Raw genomic sequence first — 17,109 nt, 5'->3', positions numbered from 1 at the left:
AATTTTTAATATATTGCTAAGTTCAATATACTTTATTATTGCTATAATATAGTTCTATTTTTTCAATCATTGCCTTTTGTCTTTGCATTTTTGTTTTGGGGGTTTGGGGGTGTCACTCTGACTTTTTAATCTGCATTGGTGTGTAGGTATTTCGGTGGGGGTGAGGGTGGGGGTGGGTGTGTCGCGTATGTGTGTGCCCGTAACCTTTCCTCCTCCCCCCTCCCCTGTGTCGTAGGTGCAGTACTCACCGTTGTCGTCTGTGGCGACGTTCGTGATCCTGGAAGAAGAGCAGGAAGGCAATGACTGGGAGGATGTGGAGTTCCGGTTCCATGCTGTCCCGATTCCGCGTGGAGTGTCTCGAGGTGAGCGTTTTCCGTTTGGAAAGTCTGTTTCCGCCGTGTTTTTATCGGCGGGGCTCCCGCCCCGGAAAAGGTGGCGGATTGGTGAGTCGTGATAGTGTGGGCGGTACATTGTCTCCTGCCTGTCTGTTGGCGGTGACCGCCGCGCTGTTTGTTTGTCCCGCCGTGGCGGTCGGAGAGTTAAAGCAGCGGCCTGTGTTAGCGGTTCCCGCCAGGGTCAGAATTCCATTTTTTTGACCGCCAGCCTGTTGGCGGGTTGGCCGCCGCTTTAACACTGACCGCCAGGGTAAGAATGACCCCCAAAGTACCTTTATTTTTAGTATATCTGTGTATTGTGTTTTCTTATGATATTGTGCAAGTGACACTAGTGGTACTGTAGGAGCTTCACTCGTCTCCTAGTTCAGCCTAAGCTGCTCTGCTAAGCTACCATTATCTACCAGCCTATGCTGCTAGACACCCTATACACTAATAAGGGATAACTGGGCCTGGTGCAAGGTGCAAGTACCCCTTGGTACTCACTACAAGCCAGTCAAGCCTCCTACAAAGGCGCCACATTCAAGAGCAGTATCTTCCCCAGTCCCGTGATCAAATCCCGCTGCTGACATAAAGTAGTTTTCATACCTACTTTAATCATAACACCAGCTGGGATGAGACCTTAAACTCCTCTTTTTGAAAGGATGGGGGGGGACAGGATGGACCGGAGCGGACTCAGAGCTCGCTGTAAGCACAGGCGGCTCAGGCTAGGAAAGGGCGCAGGAAAGGCTCGGCCTAGGACCGCTCCCAGCGGCGCCTCCCAGGGCGGGAAGTGCTACGTTGTGTGGAGTCCTGTGGGAATCGTGAGGCAAACTGCAGGATGTGTGTGTGTGTAGTTTTAAGCCTCAGCGAAATATCTGAAAAAGGTGGGAGTTAATGTTAAACCCGAAAATGGAGAAGCCTTTAAAAAGAATCACGCGCAACGTGGGGCTCAAACCCACGACCCTGAGATTAAGAGTCTCATGCTCTACCGACTGAGCTAGCCGGGCTGCTGTGCCTATGTCATTTCACACACCCTCTGTGTGTTCTTTGTGAGGAAGTAGTGTGTGGTCATCACAGGAGGCCCCTTTGTTTAATTTTCTCTGCTGCTGACTCGACACAGGCACCTTTCTCTTTCTCCATCTCTCGCTCTACCCCAGTCTTATGTCCCCATCAGTCTCTCTGGAGCTCACTCTGGTAAATACATGCATCTGTCCTCTCAACCTGTCTCTGGGCACATACTTGAATGTCCAGTAGAGAACAGTGTGAACTCTCCCTGTTTCGCGAGGTGGCAGTCAGCCTCCAGAGCTGTGTTCCGCAGGCTGCCGGAATGTCCGAGTGGTGAAAGACGCCACATTCAAGAGCAGTATCTTCCCCAGTCCTGTGATCAAATACCGCTGCTGACATAATGTAGTTTTCATACCTACTCTAATCATAACACCAGCGGGATGAGACCTTAAACTCCTCTTTTTGAAGGGATGGGGGGGGACAGGACGGACCGGAGCGGACTCCGAGCTCGCTGTAAGCACGTGCGGCTCAGGCTAGGAAAGGGCGCAGGAAAGGCTCGGCCTAGGACTGCTCCCAGCGGCGCCTCCCAGGGCGGGAAGTGCTGCGTTGTGTGGAGTCCTGTGGGAATCGTGAGGCAAACTGCAGGATGTGTGTGTGTGTGTAGTTTTAAGCCTCAGCAAAATATCTGAAAAAGGTGAGAGTTTATGTTAAACCCGAAAATGGAGAAGCCTTTAAAAAGCATCACACCCAACATGGGTCTCGAAACAACGACCCTGAGATTGAGAGTCTCATGCTCTACCGACTGAGCTAGCCAGGCTGCTGTACCTGTGTCATTTCACACACCCTCTGTGTGTTCTTTGTGAGGAAGTAGTGTGTGGTTATCCCAGGAGGCCCCTTTGTTTCATTTTCTCTTCTGCTGAGTCGACACAGGCACCTTTCTCTTTCTCCATCTCTCGCTCTACCCCAGTCTTATGTCCCCATCAGTCTCTCTGGAGCTCACTCTGGAACATACATGCATCTGTTATCTCAACCTGTCTCTGGGCACATACTTAAATGTCCAGTAGAGAACAGTGTGAACTCTCCCTGTTTCGCGAGGTGGCAGTCAGCCTCCAGAGTCGTGTTTTGGAGGCTGCCGGAATGGCCGAGCGGTGTAAGGTGCCACATTCAAGAGCAGTATCTTCCCCAGTCCTGTGATCAAATCCTGCTGCTGACATAAAGTAGTTTTCATACCTACTTTAATCATAACACCAGTGGGGATGAGACCTTAAACTCCTCTTTTTCAAAGGATGGGGGGGGGGGGGGACAGGACAGACCGGAGCGGACTCCGAGCTCGCTGTAAGCGCGGGCGGCTCAGGCTAGGAAAGGGCACAGGAAAGGCTCGGCCTAGGACTGCTCCCAGCGGCGCCTCCCAGGGCGGGAAGTGCTGCGTTGTGTGGAGTCCTGTGGGAATCGTGAGGCAAACTGCAGGATGTGTGTGTGTGTGTAGTTTTAAGCCTCAGCAAAATATCTGAAAAAGGTGAGAGTTTATGTTAAACCCGAAAATGGAGAAGCCTTTAAAAAGCATCACGCCCAACCTGGGTCTCGAAACAACGACCCTGAGATTAAGAGTCTCATGCTCTACCGACTGAGCTAGCCAGGCTGCTGTACCTGTGTCATTTCACACACCCTCTGTGTGTTCTTTGTGAGGAAGTAGTGTGTGGTTATCCCAGGAGGCCCCTTTGTTTCATTTTCTCTTCTGCTGAGTCGACACAGGCACCTTTCTCTTTCTCCATCTCTCGCTCTACCCCAGTCTTATGTCCCCATCAGTCTCTCTGGAGCTCACTCTGGTACATACATGCATCTGTTATCTCAACCTGTCTTTGGGCACATACTTAAATGTCCAGTAGAGAACAGTGTGAACTCTCCCTGTTTCGCGTGGTGGCAGTCAGCCTCCAGAGCCTTGCTTCAGAGGCTGCCGGAATGGCCGAGCGGTGTAAGGTGCCATTTTCAAGAGCAGTATCTTCCCCAGTCCCGTGATCAAATCCTGCTGCCGACATAAAGTAGTTTTTCATACCTACTTTAATCATAACACCAGCGGGGATGAGAAATTAAACTCCTCTTTTTGAAAGGATGGGGGGGGTGGGAACAGGACGGACCGGAGCGGACTCTGAGCTCGCTGTAAGCACGGGCGGCTCAGGCTAGGAAAGGGCGCAGGAAAGGCTCGGCCTAGGACCGCTCCCAGCGGCGCCTCCCAGGGCGGGAAGTGCTGAGTTGTGTGGAGTCCTGTGGGAATCATGAGGCAAACTGCAGGATGTGTGTGTGTGTGTAGTTTTAAGCCTCAGCGAAATAGCTGAAAAAGGTGAGTTAATGTTAAACCTGAAAATGGAGAAGGCTTTAAAAAGCTTCACGCCCAACATGGGGCTCAAACCCACGACCCTGAGATTAAGAGTCTCATGCTCTACCGAAGGAGCTAGCCAGGCTGCTGTACCTGTGTCATTTCACACACCCTCTGTGTGTTCTTTGTGAGGAAGTAGTGTGTGGTTATCCCAGGAGGCCCCTTTGTTTCATTTTGTCTGCTGCTGACTCGACACAGGCACCTTTCTCTTTCTCCATCACTCGCTCTACCCCAGTCTTATGTCCTCATCAGTCTCTCTGGAGCTCACTCTGGTACATACATGCATCTGTCCTCTCAACCTGTCTCTGGGCACATACTTAAATGTCCAGTAGAGAACAGTGTGAACTCTCCCTGTTTCGCGAGGTGGCAGTCAGCCTCCAGAGTCGTGTTCTGGAGGCTGCCGGAATGGCCGAGCGGTGTAAGGTGCCACATTCAAGAGCAGTATCTTCCCCAGTCCTGTGATCAAATCCTGCTGCTGACATAAAGTAGTTTTCATACCTACTTTAATCATAACACCAGTGGGGATGAGACCTTAAACTCCTCTTTTTGAAAGGATGGGGGGGGGGACAGGACAGACCAGAGCAGACTCCGAGCTCGCTGTAAGCGCGGGCGGCTCAGGCTAGGAAAGGGAACAGGAAAGGCTCGGCCTAGGACTGCTCCCAGCGGCGCCTCCCAGGGCGGGAAGTGCTGCGTTGTGTGGAGTCCTGTGGGAATCATGAGACAAACTGCAGGATGTGTGTGTGTGTAGTTTTAAGCCTCAGCGAAATATCTGAAAAAGGTGAGAGTTAATGTTAAACCCGAAAATGGAAAAGCCTTTAAAAAGCATCACGCCCAACATGGGGCTCGAACCCACAACCCTGAGATTAAGAGTCTCATTCTCTACCAACTGAGCTAGCCGGGATGCTGTGCTTATGACATTTCACACACCCTCTGTGTGTTCTTTATGAGGAAGTAGGGTGTGGTTATCACAGGAGGCCCCTTTGTTTCATTTTCTCTGCTGCTGACTCGACACAGACAACTTTCTCTTTCTCCATCTCTCGCTCTACCCCAGTATTATGTCGCCATCAGTCTCATTGGAGCTCACTCTGGTACATACATGCATCTGTCCTCTCAACCTGTCTCTGGGCACATACTTAAATGTCCAGTAGAGAACAGTGTGAACTCTCCCTGTTTCGCGAGGTGGCAGTCAGCCTCCAGAGCGGTGTTTCGGAGGCTGCCGGAATGGCCGAGCGGTGTAAGTTGCCACATTCAAGAGCAGTATCTTCCCCAGTCCCGTGATCAAATCCAGCTGCCGACATAAAGTAGTTTTCATACCTACTTTAATCATAACACCAGCGGGGATGAGACCTTAAACTCCTCTTTTTGAAAGAATGGGGCGGGGACAGGACGGCCCGGAGCAGACTCCGAGCTCGCTGTAAGCACGGGCGGCTCAGGCTAGGAAAGGGCGCAGGAAAGACTCGGCCTAGGACCGCTCCCAGCGGCGCCTCCCAGGGCGGGAAGTGCTGCGTTGTGTGGAGTCCTGTGGGAATCATGAGGCAAAGTGCAGGATGTGTGTGTGTGTAGTTTTAAGCCTCAGCGAAATATCTGAAAAAGGTGAGAGTTAATGTTAAACCCGAAAATGGAGAAGCCTTTAAAAAGCATCACGCCCAACGTGGGGCTTAAACCGACGACCCTGAGATTAACAGTCTCATGCTCTACCGACTGAGGTAGCCGGGCTGCTGTGCCTATGTCATTTCACACACCCTCTGGGTGTTCTTTGTGAGGAAGTAGTGTGTGGTTATTCCAGGAGGCCCCTTTGTTTCATTTTCTCTGCTGCTGACTTGACACAGGCACCTTTCTCTTTCTCCATCTCTCGCTCTACCCCAGTCTTATGTCCCCATCAGTCTTTCTGGAGCTCAATCTGGTACATACATGCATCTGTCCTCTCAACCTGTCTCTGGGCACATACTTAAATGTCCAGTAGAGAACAGTGTGAACTCTCCCTGTTTCGCGAGGTGGCAGTCAGCCTCCAGAGCCGTGTTCGGGAGGCTGCCGGAATTTCCGAGCGGTGTAAGGCGCCACATTCAAGAGCAGTATCTTCCCCACTCCCGTGATCAAATCCCACTGCCGACATAAAGTAGTTTTCATACCTACTTTAATCATAACACCTGCGGGATGAGACCTTAAACTTCTCTTTTTGAAAGGATGGGGGGGGACAGGACGGACCGGAGCGGACTCCGAGCTCGCTGTAAGCACGGGCGGCTCAGGCTAGGAGAGGGCGCTGGAAAGGCTCAGCCTAGGACCGCTCCCAGCGGCGCCTCCCAGGGAGGGAAGTGCTGCGTTGTGTGGAGTCCTGTGGGAATCGTGAGGCAAACTGCAGGATGTGTGTGTGTGTAGTTTTAAGCCTCAGCGAAATAGCTGAAAAAGGTGAATTAATGTTAAACCTGAAAATGGAGAAGGCTTTAAAAAGCTTCACGCCCAACATGGGGCTCAAACCCACGACCCTGAGATTAAGAGTCTCATGCTCTACCGAAGGAGCTAGCCAGGCTGCTGTACCTGTGTCATTTCACACACCCTCTGTGTGTTCTTTGTGAGGAAGTAGTGTGTGGTTATCCCAGGAGGCCCCTTTGTTTCATTTTGTCTGCTGCTGACTCGACACAGGCACCTTTCTCTTTCTCCATCACTCGCTCTACCCCAGTCTTATGTCCTCATCAGTCTCTCTGGAGCTCACTCTGGTACATACATGCATCTGTCCTCTCAACCTGTCTCTGGGCACATACTTAAATGTCCAGTAGAGAACAGTGTGAACTCTCCCTGTTTCGCGAGGTGGCAGTCAGCCTCCAGAGTCGTGTTCTGGAGGCTGCCGGAATGGCCGAGCGGTGTAAGGTGCCACATTCAAGAGCAGTATCTTCCCCAGTCCTGTGATCAAATCCTGCTGCTGACATAAAGTAGTTTTCATACCTACTTTAATCATAACACCAGTGGGGATGAGACCTTAAACTCCTCTTTTTGAAAGGATGGGGGGGGGGACAGGACAGACCAGAGCAGACTCCGAGCTCGCTGTAAGCGCGGGCGGCTCAGGCTAGGAAAGGGAACAGGAAAGGCTCGGCCTAGGACTGCTCCCAGCGGCGCCTCCCAGGGCGGGAAGTGCTGCGTTGTGTGGAGTCCTGTGGGAATCATGAGACAAACTGCAGGATGTGTGTGTGTGTAGTTTTAAGCCTCAGCGAAATATCTGAAAAAGGTGAGAGTTAATGTTAAACCCGAAAATGGAAAAGCCTTTAAAAAGCATCACGCCCAACATGGGGCTCGAACCCACAACCCTGAGATTAAGAGTCTCATTCTCTACCAACTGAGCTAGCCGGGATGCTGTGCTTATGACATTTCACACACCCTCTGTGTGTTCTTTATGAGGAAGTAGGGTGTGGTTATCACAGGAGGCCCCTTTGTTTCATTTTCTCTGCTGCTGACTCGACACAGACAACTTTCTCTTTCTCCATCTCTCGCTCTACCCCAGTATTATGTCGCCATCAGTCTCATTGGAGCTCACTCTGGTACATACATGCATCTGTCCTCTCAACCTGTCTCTGGGCACATACTTAAATGTCCAGTAGAGAACAGTGTGAACTCTCCCTGTTTCGCGAGGTGGCAGTCAGCCTCCAGAGCGGTGTTTCGGAGGCTGCCGGAATGGCCGAGCGGTGTAAGTTGCCACATTCAAGAGCAGTATCTTCCCCAGTCCCGTGATCAAATCCAGCTGCCGACATAAAGTAGTTTTCATACCTACTTTAATCATAACACCAGCGGGGATGAGACCTTAAACTCCTCTTTTTGAAAGAATGGGGCGGGGACAGGACGGCCCGGAGCAGACTCCGAGCTCGCTGTAAGCACGGGCGGCTCAGGCTAGGAAAGGGCGCAGGAAAGACTCGGCCTAGGACCGCTCCCAGCGGCGCCTCCCAGGGCGGGAAGTGCTGCGTTGTGTGGAGTCCTGTGGGAATCATGAGGCAAAGTGCAGGATGTGTGTGTGTGTAGTTTTAAGCCTCAGCGAAATATCTGAAAAAGGTGAGAGTTAATGTTAAACCCGAAAATGGAGAAGCCTTTAAAAAGCATCACGCCCAACGTGGGGCTTAAACCGACGACCCTGAGATTAACAGTCTCATGCTCTACCGACTGAGGTAGCCGGGCTGCTGTGCCTATGTCATTTCACACACCCTCTGGGTGTTCTTTGTGAGGAAGTAGTGTGTGGTTATTCCAGGAGGCCCCTTTGTTTCATTTTCTCTGCTGCTGACTTGACACAGGCACCTTTCTCTTTCTCCATCTCTCGCTCTACCCCAGTCTTATGTCCCCATCAGTCTTTCTGGAGCTCAATCTGGTACATACATGCATCTGTCCTCTCAACCTGTCTCTGGGCACATACTTAAATGTCCAGTAGAGAACAGTGTGAACTCTCCCTGTTTCGCGAGGTGGCAGTCAGCCTCCAGAGCCGTGTTCGGGAGGCTGCCGGAATTTCCGAGCGGTGTAAGGCGCCACATTCAAGAGCAGTATCTTCCCCACTCCCGTGATCAAATCCCACTGCCGACATAAAGTAGTTTTCATACCTACTTTAATCATAACACCTGCGGGATGAGACCTTAAACTTCTCTTTTTGAAAGGATGGGGGGGGACAGGACGGACCGGAGCGGACTCCGAGCTCGCTGTAAGCACGGGCGGCTCAGGCTAGGAGAGGGCGCTGGAAAGGCTCAGCCTAGGACCGCTCCCAGCGGCGCCTCCCAGGGAGGGAAGTGCTGCGTTGTGTGGAGTCCTGTGGGAATCGTGAGGCAAACTGCAGGATGTGTGTGTGTGTAGTTTTAAGCCTCAGCGAAATATCTGAAAAAGGTGAGAGTTAATGTTAAACCCGAAAATGGAGAAGCCTTTAAAAAGCATCACGCCCAACATGGGGCTCGAACCCACGAACCTGAGAGTAAGAGTCTCACCCTCTACCGACTGAGCTAGCCAGGCTGCCGTGCCTATGTCATTTCACACACCCTCTGTGTGTTCTTTGTGAGGAAGTAGTGTGTGGTTATCCCAGGAGGCCCCTTTGTTTCATTTTCTCTGCTGCTGACTCGACATAGGCACTTTTCTCTTTCTCCATCTCTCGCTCTACCCCAGTCTTATGTCCCCATCAGTCTCTCTGGAGCTCACTCTGGTACATACATGCATCTGTCCTCTCAACCTGTCTCTGGGCACATACTTAAATGTCCAGTAGAGAACAGTGTGAACTCTCCCTGTTTCGCGAGGTGGCAGTCAGCCTCCAGAGCCGTGCTCCGGAGGTTGCCGGAATGGCAGAATGGTGTAAGGCGCAACATTCAAGAGCAGTATCTTCTCCAGTCCTGTGATCAAATACCGCTGCCGACATAAAGTAGTTTTCATACCTACTCTAATCATAACACCAGCGGGATGAGACCTTAAACTCCTCTTTTTGAAAGGATGGGGGGGGGCAGGACAGACCGGAGCGGACTCCGAGCTCGCTGTAAGCGCGGGCGGCTCAGGCTAGGAAAGGGCACAGGAACTACTTAAATGTCCAGTAGAGAACAGTGTGAACTCTCCCTGTTTCGCGAGGTGGCAGTCAGCCTCCAGTGGCGTGTTTCGGAGGCTGCCGGAATGGCCGAGCGGTGTAAGGCTCCATTTTCAAAAGCAGTATCTTCCCCAGTCCCGTGATCAAATCCCGCTGCCGACATAAAGTAGTTTTCATACCTACTTTATTCATAACACCAGCGGGGATGAGAAATTAAACTCCTCTTTTTAAAAGGATGGGGGGGGTATAGGACGGACCGGAGCGGACTCCGAGCTCGCTGTAAGCACGGGCGGCTCAGGATAGGAAAGGGCGCAGGAAAGGCTCGGCCTAGGACCGCTCCCAGCGGCGCCTCCCAGGGCGGGAAGTGCTGAGTTGTGTGGAGTCCTGTGGGAATCATGAGGCAAACTGCAGTATGTGTGTGTGTGTAGTTTTAAGCCTTAGCGAAATATCTGAAAAAGGTGAGAGTTAATGTTAAACCTGAAAATGGAGAAGGCTTTAAAAAGCTTCAAGCCCAACGTGGGGCTCAAACCCACGACCCTGAGATTAAGAGTCTCATGCTCTACCGAATGAGCTAGCCAGGCTGCTGTGCCTATGTCATTTCACACACCCTCTGTGTGTTCTTTGGGAGGAAGTAGTGTGTGGTTATCCCAGGAGGCCCCTTTGTTTCATTTTGTCTGCTGCTGACTCGACACAGGCACCTTTCTCTTTCTCCATCACTCGCTCTACCCCAGTCTTATGTCCTCATCAGTCTCTCTGGAGCTCACTCTTGTTCATACATGCATCTGTCCTCTCAACCTGTCTCTGGGCACATACTTAAATGTCCAGTAGAGAACAGTGTGAACTCTCCCTGTTTCGCGAGGTGGCAGTCAGCCTCCAGAGCCGTGTTCTGGAGGCTGCCGGAATGGCCGAGCGGTGTAAGGTGCCACATTCAAGAGCAGTATCTTCCCCAGTCTTGTGATCAAATCCCGCTGCTGACATAAAGTAGTTTTCATACCTACTTTAATCATAACACCAGTGGGGATGAGACCTTAAACTCCTCTTTTTGAAAGGATGGGGGGGGACAGGACAGACCGGAGCGGACTCCGAGCTCGCTGTAAGCGCGGGCGGCTCAGGCTAGGAAAGGGCACAGGAAAGGCTCGGCCTAGGACTGCTCCCAGCGGCGCCTCCCAGGGCGGGAAGTGCTGCGTTGTGTGGAGTCCTGTGGGAATCATGAGACAAACTGCAGGATGTGTGTGTGTGTGTAGTTTTAAACCTCAGCGAAATATCTGAAAAAGGTGAGAGTTAATGTTAAACCCGAAAATGGAAAAGCCTTTAAAAAGCATCACGCCCAACGTGGGGCTCGAACCCACGACCTTGAGATTAAGAGTCTCATGCTCTACCGACTGAGCTAGCCGGGCTGCTGTGCCTATGACATTTCACACACCCTCTGTGTGTTCTTTGTGAGGAAGTAGTGTGTGGTTATCCCAGGAGGCCCCTTAGTTTCATTTTCTCTGCTGCTGACTCGACACAGGCACCTTTCTCTTTCTCCATCTCTCGCTCTACCCCAGTCTTATGTCCTCATCAGTCTCTCTGGAGCTCAATCTGGTACATACATGCATCTGTCCTCTCAACCTGCCTCTGGGCACATACTTAAATGGCCAGTAGAGAACAGTGTGAACTCTCCGTGTTTCGCGAGGTGGTAGTCAGCCTCCAGACCCGTGTTCCGGAGGATGCCGGAATGGCCGAGCGGTGTAAGGTGCCACATTCAAGAGCAGTATCTTCCCTAGTCCCGTGATCAAATACCGCTGCTGACATAAAGTAGTTTTCATAGCTACTTTAATCATAACACCAGCGGGGATGAGTCCTTAAACTCCTCTTTTTGAAAGGATGGGTGGGGACAGGATGGACCGGAGCGGACTCCGAGCTCGCTGTATGCACGGGCGGCTCAGGCTAGGAAAGGCTCGGCCTAGGACCGCTCCCAGTGGTGCCTCCCAGGGCGGGAAGTGCTGCGTTGTGTGGAGTCCTGTGGGAATCGTGAGGCAAACTGCAGGATGTGTCTGTGTGTGTAGTTTAAGCCTCAGCGAAATATCTGAAAATGGTGAGAGTTAATGTTAAACCCGAAAATGGAGAAGCCTTTAAAAAGCATCACGCGCAACGTGGGGCTCAAACCCACAACCCTGACATTAAGAGTCTCATGCTCTACCGACTGAGCTAGCCGGGATACTGTGCCTATGTCATTTCACACACCGTCTGTGTGTTCTTTGTGAGGAAGTAGTGTGTGGTTATCCCAGGAGGACCCTTTGTTTCATTTTCTCTGCTGCTGACTCGACACAGGCACCTTTCTCTTTCTCCATCTCTCGCTCTACCCCAGTCTTATGTCCCCATCAGTCTCTCTGGAGCTCACTCTGGTACATACATGCATCTGTCCTCTCAACCTGTCTCTGGGCACATACTTGAATGTCCAGTAGAGAACAGTGTGAACTCTCCCTGTTTCGCGAGGTGGCAGTCAGCCTCCAGAGCTGTGTTCCGCAGGCTGCCGGAATGTCCGAGTGGTGAAAGGCGCCACATTCAAGAGCAGTATCTTCCCCAGTCCTGTAATCAAATCCCGCTGCTGACATAAAGTAGTTTTCATACCTACTTTAATCATAACACCAGTGGGGATGAGACCTTAAACTCCTCTTTTTGAAAGGATGGGGGGGGACAGGACAGACCGGAGCGGACTCCGAGCTCGCTGTAAGCGCGGGCGGCTCAGGCTAGGAAAGGGCACAGGAAAGGCTCGGCCTAGTACTGCTCCCAGCGGCGCCTCCCAGTGCGGGAAGTGCTGCGTTGTGTGGAGTCCTGTGGGAATCATGAGACAAACTGCAGGATGTGTGTGTGTGTGTAGTTTTAAGCCTCAGCGAAATATCTGAAAAAGGTGAGAGTTAATGTTAAACCCGAAAATGGAAAAGCCTTTAAAAAGCATCACGCCCAACGTGGGGCTCGAACCCACGACCTTGAGATTAAGAGTCTCATGCTCTACCGACTGAGCTAGCCGGGCTGCTGTGCCTATGACATTTCACACACCCTCTGTGTGTTCTTTGTGAGGAAGTAGTGTGTGGTTATCCCAGGAGGCCCCTTAGTTTCATTTTCTCTGCTGCTGACTCGACACAGGCACCTTTCTCTTTCTCCATCTCTCGCTCTACCCCAGTCTTATGTCCTCATCAGTCTCTCTGGAGCTCAATCTGGTACATACATGCATCTGTCCTCTCAACCTGCCTCTGGGCACATACTTAAATGTCCAGTAGAGAACAGTGTGAACTCTCCGTGTTTCGCGAGGTGGTAGTCAGCCTCCAGACCCGTGTTCCGGAGGATGCCGGAATGGCCGAGCGGTGTAAGGTGCCACATTCAAGAGCAGTATCTTCCCTAGTCCCGTGATCAAATACCGCTGCTGACATAAAGTAGTTTTCATACCTACTTTAATCATAACACCAGCGGGGATGAGTCCTTAAACTCCTCTTTTTGAAAGGATGGGTGGGGACAGGATGGACCGGAGCGGACTCCGAGCTCGCTGTATGCACGGGCGGCTCAGGCTAGGAAAGGCTCGGCCAAGGACCGCTCCCAGTGGTGCCTCCCAGGGCGGGAAGTGCTGCGTTGTGTGGAGTCCTGTGGGAATCGTGAGGCAAACTGCAGGATGTGTCTGTGTGTGTAGTTTAAGCCTCAGCGAAATATCTGAAAATGGTGAGAGTTAATGTTAAACCCGAAAATGGAGAAGCCTTTAAAAAGCATCACGCGCAACGTGGGGCTCAAACCCACAACCCTGACATTATGAGTCTCATGCTCTACCGACTGAGCTAGCCGGGATACTGTGCCTATGTCATTTCACACACCGTCTGTGTGTTCTTTGTGAGGAAGTAGTGTGTGGTTATCCCAGGAGGACCCTTTGTTTCATTTTCTCTGCTGCTGACTCGACACAGGCACCTTTCTCTTTCTCCATCTCTCGCTCTACCCCAGTCTTATGTCCCCATCAGTCTCTCTGGAGCTCACTCTGGTACATACATGCATCTGTCCTCTCAACCTGTCTCTGGGCACATACTTGAATGTCCAGTAGAGAACAGTGAGAACTCTCCCTGTTTCGCGAGGTGGCAGTCAGCCTCCAGAGCTGTGTTCCGCAGGCTGCCGGAATGTCCGAGTGGTGAAAGGCGCCACATTCAAGAGCAGTATCTTCCCCAGTCCTGTAATCAAATCCCGCTGCTGACATAAAGTAGTTTTCATACCTACTTTAATCATAACACCAGCGGGGATGAGAAATTAAACTCCTCTTTTTGAAAGGATGGTGGGGGGACAGGACGGACCGGAGCGGACTCCGAGGTCGCTGTAAGCACGGGCGGCTCAGGCTAGGAAAGGGCGCAGGAAAGGCTCGGCCTAGGACCGCTCCCAGCGGCGCATCCCAGGGCGGGAAGTGCTGCGTTGTGTGGAGTCCTGTGGGAATCGTGAGACAAACTGCAGGATGTGTGTGTGTGTATGGAGTTTTAAGCCTCAGCAAAATATCTGAAAAAGGTCAGAGTTAATGTTAAACCCGAAAATGGAGAAGCCTTTAAAAAGCATCACGCCCAACGTGCGGCTCGAACCCACAACCCTGAGATTAAGATTCTCATGCTCTACAGACTGAGCTAGTCGGGCTGCTGTGCCTATGTCCTTTCACACACCCTCTGTGTGTTCTTTGTGAGGAAGTAGTGTGTGATTATCCCAAGAGGCCCCTTTGTTTCATTTTCTCTGCTGCTGACTCGACACAGGCACCTTTCTCTTTCTCCATCTCTCGCTCTACCCCAGTTTTATGTCCCCATCAGTCTCTCTGGAGCTCAACCTGGTACATACATGCATCTGTCCTCTCAACCTGTCTCTGGGCACATACTTAAATGTCCAGTAGAGAACAGTGTGAACTCTCTCTGTTTCGCGAGGTGGCAGTCAGCCTTCTGAGCTGTGTTCTGAATGATGCCGGAATGGCCGAGCGGTGTAAGGTGCCACATTCAAGAGCAGTATTTTCCCCAGTCCTGTGATCAAATCCCGCTGCTGACATAAAGTAGTTTTCATACCTACTTTAATCATAACACCAGCAGGGATGAGACCTTAAACTCCTCTTTTTGAAAGGGTGGGGGGGGGGGTACAGGACGGACCGGAGCGGACTCCGAGCTCGCTGTAAGCACAGGCGGCTCAGGCTAGGAAAGGGCGCAGGAAAGGCTCGGCCTAGGACCGCTCCCAGCGGCGCCTCCCAGGACGGAAAGTGCTGCGTTGTGTGGAGTCCTGTGGGAATCGTGAGGCAAACTGCAGGATGTGTGTGTGTGTGTAGTTTTAAGCCTCAGCAAAATATCTGAAAAAGGTGAGAGTTAATGTTAAACCCGAAAATGGAGAAGCCTTTAAAAAGCATCACGCGCAACGTGGGGCTCGAACCCACAACCCTGAAATTAAGAGTCTCGTGTTCTACCGACTCAGCTAGCCGGGTTGCTGTGCCTATGTCATTTCACACACCCTCTGTGTGTTCTTTGTGAGGAAGTAGTGTGTGGTTATCTTAGGAGGCCCCTTTGTTTCATTTTCTCTGCTGTTGACTCGACACAGGCACCTTTCTCTTACTCCATCTCTGGCTCTACCCCAGTCTTATGTCCCCATCAGTCTCTCTGGAGCTCACTCTGGTACATACATGCATCTGTCCTCTCAACCTGTCTCTGGGCACATACTTAAATGTCCAGTAGAGAACAGTGTGAACTCTCCCTGTTTCGCGAGGTGGAAGTCAGCCTCCAGAGCCGTGTTCCGCAGGCTGCCGGAATGGCCGAGTGGTGTAAGGCGCCACATTCAAGAGCAGATTCTTCCCCAGTCCTGTGATCAAATACCGCTGCCGACATAAAGTAGTTTTCATACCTACTTTAATCATAACACCAGCGGGGATGAGACCTTAAACTCCTCTTTTTGAAAGGATGGGGGGGGGACAGGACGGACCGGAGCGGACTCCGAGCTCGCTGCAAGCACGGGCGGCAAAGGCTAGGAAAGGGTGCAGGAAAGGCTCGGCCTAGGACCGCTCCCAGCGGCGCCTCCCAGGGCGGGAAGTGCTGCATTGTGTGGAGTCCTGTGGGAATCGTGAGGCAAACTGCAGGATGTGTGTGTGTGTGTAGTTTTAAGCCTCAGCGAAATATCTGAAAAAGGTGAGAGTTAATGTTAAACCCGAAAAGGGAGAAGCCTTTAAAAAGCATCACGGCCAACGTGAGGCTCGAAACCACGACCCTGAGATTAAGAGTCTCATGCTCTACCGACTGAGCTAGCCAGGCTGCTGTCCCTATGTCATTTCACACACCCTCTGTGTGTTCTTTGTGAGGCAGTAGTGTGTGGTTATCCAAGGAGGCCCCTTTGTTTAATTTTCTCTGCTGCTGACTCGACACAGGCACCTTTCTCTTTCTCCATCTCTCACTCTACCCCAGTCTTATGTCCCCATCAGTCTCTCTGGAGCTCACTCTAGTACATACATGCATCTATCCTCAACCTGTCTCTGGACACATGCTTAAATGTCCAGTAGAGAACAGTGTGAACTCTCCCTGTTTCGCGAGGTGGCAGTCAACCTCCAGAGCAGTGTTCCGAATGCTGCCGGAATGGCCGAGCGGTGTAAGGTGCCACATTCAATAGCAGTATCTTCCCCAGTCCTCAGATCAAATCCCGCTGCCGACATAAAGTAGTTTTCATACCTACTTTAATCATAACACCAGCAGGGATGAGACCTTAAACTCCTCTTTTTGAAAGGATGGGGGGGGAACAGGACGGACCGGAGCGGACTCCGAGCTCGCTGTAAGCACGGGCGGCTCAGGCTAGGAAAGGGCGCAGGAAAGGCTCGGCCTAGGACCGCTCCCAGCGGCGCCTACCAGGGCGGGAAGTGCTGCGTTGTGTGGAGTCCTGTGGGAATCGTGAGGCAAACTGCAGGATGTGTGTGTGTGTAGTTTTAAGCCTCAGCAAAATATCTGAAAAAGGTGAGAGTTAATGTTAAACCCGAAAATGGAGAAGCCTTTAAAAAGCATCACACCCAACGTGGGGCTCGAACCCATGACCCTGAGATTAAGAGTCTCATGCGCTACCAACTGAGCTAGCCGGGCTGCTGTGCCTATGTCATTTCACACACCCTCTGTGTGTTCTTTGTGAGGCAGTAGTGTGTGGTTAACCCAGGAGGCCCCTTTGTTTCATTTTCTCTGCTGCTGACTCGACACAGGCACCTTTCTCTTTCTCCATCTCTCGCTCTACCCCAGTCTTATGTCCCCATCAGTCTCTCTGGAGCTCAATCTGGTACATACATGCATCCGTCCTCTCAACCTTTCTCTGGGCACATACTTAAATGGCCAGTAGAGAACAGTGTGAACTCTCCCTGTTTTGCGAGATGGCAGTCAGCCTCCAGAACTGTGTTCCGGAGGATGCCGGAATAGTCGAGTGGTGTAAGGTGCCACATTTAAGAGCAGTATCTTCCCCAGTCCCGTGATCAAATACCTCTGCCGACATAAAGTAGTTTTCATACCTACTTTAATCATAACACCAGCGGGATGAGACCTTAAACTCCTCTTTTTGAAAGGATGGGGGGGACAGGACGGACCGGAGCAGACTCCGAGCTCGCTGTAAGCACGGGCAGCTCAGGCTAGGAAAGGGCGCAGGAAAGGCTTGGCCTAGGACCGCTCCCTGCGGCGCCTCCCAGGGCGGGAAGTGGTGCGTTGTGTGGAGTCCTGTCGGAATCGTGAGGCAAACTGCAGGATGTGTGTGTGTGTGTAGTTTTAAGCCTCAGCGAAATATCTGAAAAAGGTGAGAGTTAATGTTAAACCCGAAAATGGAGAAGCCTTTAAAAAGCATCA

General features: G+C 51.6%; 3 non-coding genes across 3 annotated transcripts; all 3 read right to left on the bottom strand.

The window, feature by feature from the left end:
- Window positions 1-2,123: 2,123 nt before the first annotated feature.
- TRNAE-CUC (transfer RNA glutamic acid (anticodon CUC)) lies at window positions 2,124-2,196 on the bottom strand. Its single transcript has one exon. It is a non-coding gene; the product is annotated as a tRNA-Glu (tRNA).
- An 8,408-nt stretch (window positions 2,197-10,604) lies between these two features.
- Window positions 10,605-10,677, bottom strand: TRNAK-CUU (transfer RNA lysine (anticodon CUU)). Its single transcript has one exon. It is a non-coding gene; the product is annotated as a tRNA-Lys (tRNA).
- Window positions 10,678-12,223: 1,546 nt separating this feature from the next.
- Window positions 12,224-12,296, bottom strand: TRNAK-CUU (transfer RNA lysine (anticodon CUU)). The gene has a single exon. It is a non-coding gene; the product is annotated as a tRNA-Lys (tRNA).
- Window positions 12,297-17,109: the final 4,813 nt, after the last annotated feature.

This window comes from Pleurodeles waltl, chromosome 6, assembly GCF_031143425.1.
Source record: "Pleurodeles waltl isolate 20211129_DDA chromosome 6, aPleWal1.hap1.20221129, whole genome shotgun sequence".
Lineage (NCBI taxonomy): Eukaryota > Metazoa > Chordata > Amphibia > Caudata > Salamandridae > Pleurodeles > Pleurodeles waltl.
Note: the sequence above shows the minus strand (reverse complement) of the source record. Positions and strands in the feature narration are given on the sequence as shown.